Source organism: Gossypium hirsutum, chromosome D07 (assembly GCF_007990345.1).
Source record: "Gossypium hirsutum isolate 1008001.06 chromosome D07, Gossypium_hirsutum_v2.1, whole genome shotgun sequence".
Classification (NCBI taxonomy): Eukaryota; Viridiplantae; Streptophyta; class Magnoliopsida; order Malvales; family Malvaceae; genus Gossypium; species Gossypium hirsutum.
The window spans coordinates 44,033,036-44,042,264 of NC_053443.1; the positions used below are offsets into that span (position 1 = coordinate 44,033,036).

At 34.8% G+C, this 9,229-nt stretch overlaps 1 non-coding gene across 1 annotated transcript; it reads right to left on the bottom strand.

Moving 5' to 3' along the window:
• Positions 1-1,370: 1,370 nt before the first annotated feature.
• On the bottom strand, positions 1,371-1,477 carry LOC121219761 (small nucleolar RNA R71). The gene has a single exon (XR_005916652.1). It is a non-coding gene; the product is annotated as a small nucleolar RNA R71 (small nucleolar RNA).
• Between the last annotated feature and the right edge of the window lie 7,752 nt (positions 1,478-9,229).

Genomic DNA, 9,229 nt, shown 5'->3' on the forward strand with positions numbered 1-9,229 from the left:
ATACGTGATTGGAATGCACCTGAATTAGCTGAGCGATCCTGACCAGAAGACGTCTAATGGACACATAATTTAAATGTGCATGCTCAGTTTAGATCCTGACCCGATTAAATTGTAGGTTGCATAACCACTCTGACCAAGCTCTATTATCTACATAGTTTTTAGGTTTGTGTGATTAAATTGTTTCAAACCTGACACGTCCCTGTTACTTCACACGAATTCTAAGAAACCCTTCATAAATAAGGATTAGTAAAATGCATATTTACTAATTAAAGGATTCCGAAAGGACCAAATGTGGTTTCCAAACTCATGAAAGATCGAGTTGCCATTGAATGTTTTTTCGAATGTTATTAAGCATGTTGATAATAAATTGAGTTTAATTAAAGTAATTGTCCTAGTTTATTTATGTTATAATTGCTGCAAAATTGTGCTTAATTTTACTAAAATCTATTTCATTTAGCTTGCATACTTAGGATAATTTGCATTAAGGATCATTGCATTTAGTTTAATATATTTTAATCACCACTTTTCAACTATATTGTGTTTTTCTTTACCAAATTGTTAATATAATTTTAAAAATTAAGTGACTTAGCACAAATACAATCCCTGTGGAGATGATAACTCAATACTTACTTATTACTTGATAACGACTGTGTACACTTGCACAAACCTACGCGTTACAAGTTTTTAGGGTCGTTGCCCGAGATTGTCAACTGTTGCCATAGTCATTTTTTTGGGAAATTATTTATTTTCAATTTAATTTATTTCTAACATTACTAACTTATTCTTTTTAATTTTTGTGATTTTCTTTTTAGGTGTTTATGAGCATAGATCGAATTATCGATTTACTCCCTGTAGACCCTAAAATTGAGTGAACTTTTAGACGAAGAAGACGTGAACGAACAACTCAAAGATAAGTCGAGATGAAACCTGGAAATCAAAATCAAGACCAAGGTAATGAAGCTGATTATGTATGAAACTCTGTCCTCATTGCCGATGATAGAGATCGATGCATCAAACAACATGTTGTGCCACCTTTCTGTGAGTTAAACCCAGGAATTAGAAGGCCAGATATGGAGGCAACCCAGTTTGAATTGAAACTAGTGATGTTTCAAATGCTACAAATGGTGCTCCAATTTAGTGGTATGTCCATAGAAGATCCACATTTCCACCTTCAATTGTTTATGGAGGTGAGTGATTCATTCAAGATAGTCGATGTGACTGAAGACACACTGAGGTTGAAGTTGTTTCCATACTCATTGCGAGATCGAGCACGAGCATGACTCAATTCATTGCCACCAAGTTCCATATCTACATGGTAAGAATTAGCAGAGATATCTTTGGTTAAATATTTTCCACCTAGCAAAAACACTAAGTTGAGGAACGAGATCACAACTTTCCAACAATTGGATGACGAGTCTTTGTATGAGGCTTGGGAACGATTCAAGGAGTTACTTCGTAAGTGTCCTCATCATGGGATTCCTCACTATATCCAGTTGGAGACATTCTATAATGGTCTCAATGCACATACAAGATTGGTGGTAGATGCTTCCGCGAATTGTGAAAATTTGTCTAAGTCTTATAATGAGGCTTATGAGATCATCGAGAGGATCACGAGTAATAACTATCAATGGCCAACAAATCGAACAACTTCAGGAAGAAGTGTAGCCTGAGTTCATGAAGTTGACTCTTTCACTTCGTTAGCAGCTCAAGTATTGTCTATTTCCTCTATGTTAAAATAGTTAACCACTAATAGTACTAATAATTTTACAGCTCAGCCACCAAGTCCGTTTGAAGTAGTTTCCTGTGTGTACTGTGCAGAAGGTCATTCTTTTGAGAATTGTCCATCAAATCCTGAGTCAGTGTACTATGTGGGGAACCAATATCAAAACAGGAGTGGACAAGGACCCCAGTCCAACTTCTATAATTCTTCATGGCGTAATCATCCTAACTTTTCCTGGAGCAACCAAGGAAATGGACCAAACAATAACTTATTGCAGCAAAGACCCAACCAATCTCACGGGTTTAATTAGCAAGCTCCAAAACAACCTCAAGCTAAGGCATCAAACAGTTTGGAGAACTTGTTGAAAGCGTAAATGGCAAAGAATGACACTTTCAAATGTATTAGTTAGCTACAGAGCTACGTAATAGACCACAAGGAACCTTGCCGAGCGATACTGAGAATCTAAGAAATTTGGGTAAAGAACATATCAAGGCAGTGACATTCGAAGTGGTAAAATTCTAGAACCTAATTGATTGATGTCGAAGATAAGCCCGTTGAGAAGAATCAACCAGCTGTTGAAGTCCCTACACCACAGGATTCTAAAACTACAAAGACTGACAAGGTAAACCCTGACTTAGTGAATTAAGATATATTAACATCTTCTTTGGATGCAGATTTACCTACTCAAAAAAGTTATCTGGTTCAAACAAAAGTTCCATCACCTTCATATCTGCAAAGATTGCAGAAACAGGAGGTGCAATTTAAGAAGTTTTTGGATGTTCTAAAGCAGTTACACATCAATATTCCGTTGGTGGAGGCTTTAGAAAAAATATTGAATTATGTGAAGTTTATGAAGGATATACTGTCCAAGAAGAAACGACTGAGTATGAGACTATTACCTTGACAAAGGAGTGTAGTACGTTCCTGCAGAACAAATTGCCATCGAAATTGAAAGATCCAGGAAGCTTTATTATACCCTGTAACATTGGTGAATCTTACCGTGGTAAAGCTCTGTGTGACTTAGGATCGAGTATCAACTTGATTCCTAAGTCTATTTTAAAGATGTTAGGGATAGGTGAAGTAAGACCTACAACTATGATGCTTCAGCTAGCGGATCGATCTTTAGGATATCCCGAAAGAAAGATCGAGGATTTTTTGGTAAGTGTCGATAAATTTATTTTTCCTACTAATTTTATTGTCTTAGATTTTGAAGCAGACAAAGAAGTGCCAATCTTCCTTGAGAGACCATTCTTAGCCACGGAAAGAACGTTAATTGCTGTGCAGAAAGGAGAACTCACCATGCAAGTTCAAAATGATCAGGTAACATTTAACGTTCTTAAAGCGATGAAATTTCCCGATCCGGTAGAAGACTGTTCAATTATGGAAGAGATAGAAACCTTGGTTTCTATGGAAAGCAATTTTGAAGAAGATCCATTGGAGAAAGCCTTAGATATTAACCCTTGGGAGGGTGAAAAAGGTGAAGAAAACATGGCTTTGATGGAAGACAATCTGAGAAATTTTATTCAATCCACACAATTTGAACCGTTGGAGTTAGAAGTCAGAGACTTTGTGCAACCCAAGTTGTCAATTGAACAACCACCTAAACTTGAACTAAAGGTACTTCCTTCCTATTTGAAATACATTTATTTAGGTGACTATTCTACTTTGCGTGTAATTATTTCAGCGGAACTGATGAAAGATCAAGAGGAGCAATTAATTGTTGTTCTAAAGAAATTTAAGAAAGCAATTGGTTGGACCATAGCTGATATTCGAGGTATAAGCCCTTCTTTTTGCATGCATAAAATCATTTTAGAAGAAGGTGAAAGAGCTCGGATTGGTGGGCAAAGGAGGCCTAATCCTATTATGAAAGAAGTTGTGAGAAAGGAACTGATCAAATGGTTAGATGTAGGAATCATCTATCCTATTTCAGATAGTTCGTGGGTAAGTCTGGTGCAGTGTGTGTCGAAGAAAGGTGGAATCATGGTTTTTGAAAATGAGCGTAACGAGTTAATTCCAACAAGAACTGTTACCAGTTGGAGAATCTGTATTGATTATAGAAAGTTGAACAAAGCAACTCGGAAGGACTATTTTTCATTGCCTTTTATGGATCAGATGTTAGATCGACTAGCAGGTAATGAATTTTATTATTTTTTAGATGGCTATTCGGGATATAACCAAATAGTTGTAGCATTGAAGGACCAACATAAAACAACCTTTACTTGTCCATATAGTACGTTTGCTTTTAGGTGAATGCCTTTTGGTTTATGCAATGCACCTGCAACTTTTCAACGATGCATGATGGCAATATTTGCTAATATGTTCAAAAATTTTGTTGAGGTTTTCATGGATGATTTTTCTATTTTTGGTAACACTTATGATATTTTTTTGAGTAATTTGACTAATTATTACACCCGATTGGAGCACACCTTTTGAGTTGATGTGTGATGCAAGTGAATATGCTGTTGAAGCTGTGATAGGACCCTATTTACTATGCAAGTAGAACTTTGATAAGAGCCCAACGTAATTATATGGTAATCGAAAAGGAACTCTTTGTTATAGTTTTTGCTTTTGAAAAATTCCGCTCATATCTTATAGGTACCAAAGTTACAGTATTTACTGATCATGCGGCCATTAAATACTTGCTCACGAAGAAAGACGCAAAACCAAGGCTAATTCGTTGGATACTTTTACTCTAAGAATTTGACCTTGAGATCCAAGACAAAAAAGGTGTCAAAAATCAAATAGCTGATCATCTGTCGAGGTTGAAGCAAGATGAGGTAACTCAATCATGTGTGCCTATCAACGAGAATATCCCAGATGAACACTTATTTGAGGTAAATCGAATTCATGAAATACCCTAGTTTGCTGATTTTGATAATTATCTTGCATGTGGAATAATTCCTCGAGAAATGACTTACCAACAAAGGAAGAAAAATTCCTTCATGATAGTCGGTATTATTTTTGGGAGGATCCATTTTTGTTTAAATAGTGTGCAGATAATATAATCCGAAAGTGTGTAGCTGAAAGCGAGATTGATGAGATCTTTTATGATTGCCATTCATCTCCAAGTGGGGGACACTTTGGTGGTTCACGTACTGCAGAAAAGATTTTGCAAGAAGGTTTGTTTTGGCCTTCACTATTTAAAGATGCTTACACTTATGTAAAGAACTACGATAAGTGCCAAAGAACAGGAAATATATCAAGGAGGAACGAGATGCCCTTTACATATATTTTGGAGATTGAATTATTTGACGTATGGGGCATTGACTTCTTAAGCCCGTTTCCTTCTTCGTATGGGAACAAATACATCTTAGTTGTTGTGGACTATGTATCCAAGTGGGTTGAAGCTGAAGCATAACCTACAAATGATGCTAAGGTAGTCATGCGATTTCTACATAAGCATGTGTGTACACGATTTAGGACACCAAGAGCTATTATTAGTGATGAAGGTTCTCACTTTGTGAACAAATGACTTAAGTGGTTGCTTAACAAATATGATGTAAAGCACAAGATTGCTACTGCTTATCACCCCCAGTCCAATGGGCAAGTTGAAAGAGTGAACCGTGAAATCAAAGGAATCCATGAAATCAAAGATCAAAGAGATGGGATGACACTCATATACAACTTCGTTAGTTTAAAGAAGGTCAGAAGGTGTTGTTTAATTAAAGGCTGAAGTTATTTCCTGGGAAGCTGAAATCCCAATGGAAAGGACCGTATACCATCTACCGTATACCATCAAACTATGATGCCGGAAAAAGGTTTTAACCTGAAAAGTAATGATGTGATGGTTGTTCCTATGCCGATTAGAAAGATAATCAATGCTCTCAAGTGGGAATGATTCTATGATGCTCTTTCACTTCCCGATGATGAACTAGTTCAAGAATTCTATGCTAGTTTGACTATGCAAGGTGCTACTGAAGTCATCATTCGAAAGAAAAAGGTACCTCTTAGTTCTAAGCCCATTAATGATTTGTTTAATTTACCTAATGTTGAGGAAGATGAGTACTACCGTATGATGAAAAATATCAATTGGGATTTTCTTTAACAAGTGCTTGATGTTGTGACAAATCCAGGATCCCAATGGATTATAAGAAAGTATGGGAGCCATTTTTGTCGAAGAGAATACTTAAAACCAGTAGCAAAGGTATGGTTTTATTTTGTTCACTACAGTTTTATGCCTATCTCACATAGTTCCACCATCTCGAAGGAACAAATGCTTTTTTTATATGCAATTTTGACAGAAAAGTCCATTAATGTTTTAGAAATTATCCTCAAGGAGATTCATGATTGTGCTAAAAAGAAGGTAGGAAGTGCTTATTTCCCATCATTAATCACTTCACTTTGCTTAAGGGCCCATGTTAAAACACAAGCAAACCTGAAGGGGCTGTATTCTAATGGTGCATTACAAGTCGTGATCTTAAAAGGTTAGTAGAGAGAGTGCGTAAGTTGAATGAAGGCAAGCAATAGGAACCAACTGAGCCAGAAACCAAAGAGTCGACAAATAAAACTGAAACTAAAGCTGATTCAGTTACAGACACTAAAGAAGAAGAATCTAATAATGAACCAAATAGTCATCAACCAGCTAAAAGAGCGAGAAAACCCTGAACCTAGGGTTGAGCTAGAAGAAGAACCAGTCAAGTTAAGTGTTGAACCATAATTTACAACTCTAATGCCGACTCCTACAAGTACTTCAAAAAAATTGGATCTATCAATTATGATGGACATGTGCAAGTTCATGCACAAACAACAGCAACCTTATTGAAAATATGCAAAAATTAGGGATGATTCAATTTGAGAATATCTCTAACACTTTTGTTCCTGAGTTCCCAGATGCTATCTTTGAGACATGGACGGAAGATACTGAAGATGCAAACTGACAAAGAGAATGAGTTAGAAAAATAAAAGGGGGGGTTCTTGTCTTGTTATTTATTTAATTATTTTTAGGTCTTTAGGAATTTATTTCTTTAGTAATTAGTATTTAATTTCTGCAAAATAAAACATAGCAAGCATGAATAAATACTTCTTTAGAAAGAAAAAGACTAAGTGATGTGGCAATGGTAATGAACATGTCTAGGATTGGGTTATGAGGAAAGACTTGGTATTTAAGTAGTCTTATTGACTCACCTCTCTTTCTTTACAACCCTACCTAGTGTTCAGTTTTCGTTCATTACTTTGTTATTGCAATGAAGACATTGCTTCTTTTTAAAGAGGGGTAAGGCAAATTGCTTAAATTTTTAAAATTTTCAAGTATGTTTCAAATCATTTCTTTAATAAGTATGTTTTAATAAATGAATGTTTAGAGAAATTCTTTTTAATAAGATAGCTTGTATGCAACCATGAATGATGATTTTATCAGGGTGATTGTATGTTATCATGAAGAATGGAATGTTTTTATGATCTTAGTCTTAGGTAATGTTTGCCATGAAAACTTAATTTCTCTTTGAGATAGGCATGCATGAAGGTTTATATCTTTAGAATTTACTTAGTAACTTTCTTGAGGCGAAATCGTAGGAGACATAAAAATCTAAAATGATATAGGCACCTGTTTTTTTTGGATCGTTTGAGCCTTTTCAAGCCCACCTTATTATTTTAGACCCTTGAAACTATAATTTTGAGCTTAAAGGCCTATTCATTGTAATAAACCTACATTACAAGCCGTATCTCTATCTTTTGAAGTTATCCTAATTTTGTGCACCGTCTTAACTAAAGTTGTCTTGGTAATTAACATTTGAGGGAAATTTTCAGAAGATGTATGTGATCATGCTTAAAAAAACAAGAAAAAGTGAAGAAAATTTTGCTCAGTCTCCAAAAAGGAAATATATGAGTATGAGTTCAAAATAAGTTTGGGGGAGTTCTAAAGGTTTATTTGAAGAAAAAGGTTAAATTTTGAGAAATCCAAGACAAGTTAAAGGTTAAGATTTTGAAACCGAAATGTCCCATCTCTTAAAATCCCTTCCTTTAACCGAGCCCCATTACAGCCTTATAAAAGACATTGATTTGATAATTATGTCACCTACATTAGTGGAGAGAAAGTATTAAGTTCAACATATGAATATCATAAATAAGCCTTATGATTGTTTTGTTTGATTAATGAGAAATTGTGTGAAATGAAGAATATTATCTATGACTGTGACATACATGTAAACTATGATTCATGTTGGCATATCTTGAAACCTAGAATAAAATTTTCAAAATGTTTGTATATGAGTTACTAGTTAATAAAGAAGATCTATGAGCATGAATTTATTGATGCATGATTATGAGACAAAGATTGATGCTACTTATGTTATAAACGAAGATCTATGAGCATAAATTAATGAAATATGCGAAAATATGAAATTAGTACATGGAAATTATTAAAATGTGATTTTATGTTTTATGATATAGCTTTCATGCATAAAATGGCTTATTTTATATTAGTTTGAGCATATTATATTTTTTAAGCTATAAAGTGGGCCATGCATGATTAAATTAAATAATAAAATATAAAGTTATATTTAATAATTCATTTCAAATATTTCATTAATAAATTGGGTTTAATTAATTAAGTAAATTAATTAATTGAAGTGGTTAAAATTATATTATTTGGTCCTCTAAACTGTAACACCCCTATCCCGTAACTGTCGCCGGAATAGGTAAGGGGCATTACCGGACTTGTAACTCATGTCAGAACAGTAAAATTTTAAACTTTTTCTTGAAATAAAGATCATTCATTTAAATAAGTACTAAGCACAGCCAGAGATAAAATTTAAACTTCACTAAGTAAACATTCAAAAGATGCCATTTTCGCATGGCTTATATACATTAACCAAAAATATGCTTCCGCCACTAGTCTATTCTATACATGCCATAAAATAGTTCTAAACATAACAGTAACAAGCAGTGGATAGTGATAGTGTGACTAGTTGCTGACGATCCCCGAGCCTGTAGCTTCGTAATGAGATCTATAAAACAGAGGAAACAGAGTAAACGGAGTAAGCATTACAATGCTTAGTAAGTTTTAAGCAGTGTCAACAGATAACAATCAAATTATAACATAGTTGTTCGTATTTTTATTTCACTCTTCCTTCGGGCATACCATCCCTTTAGGGAATATGCACATCTCATCATATACAATAGGTAGATAAACTTTCACATAAAAGTGAGCTCATGTGACATAGATATATCGTATGATTTCACATAACCTCTCACACTGATCTGACGTCACATAATCATAGGAATAGTCTCATAGATTGCTCTCGTATGCATCACATAACTACCTTATGATTTAGTGCAAATCAAGCTCACATATAAACTTGGAGTACATACCTGTTTAACCTTTCGCATTGAATATATTTATAAGCAATTCTTATTACGAAGTCTTATAGCTTTAACCTCTACTCAGATTATCGGTGAGACCTTTAGCTCAGACGAAATCTCCACACGAAGTTATCGGGTCTTACCCGGACAAAATCTCCACACGTAGTCATTGGGTCTTACCCGGACATAATCTCCACACGTAGTCATCGG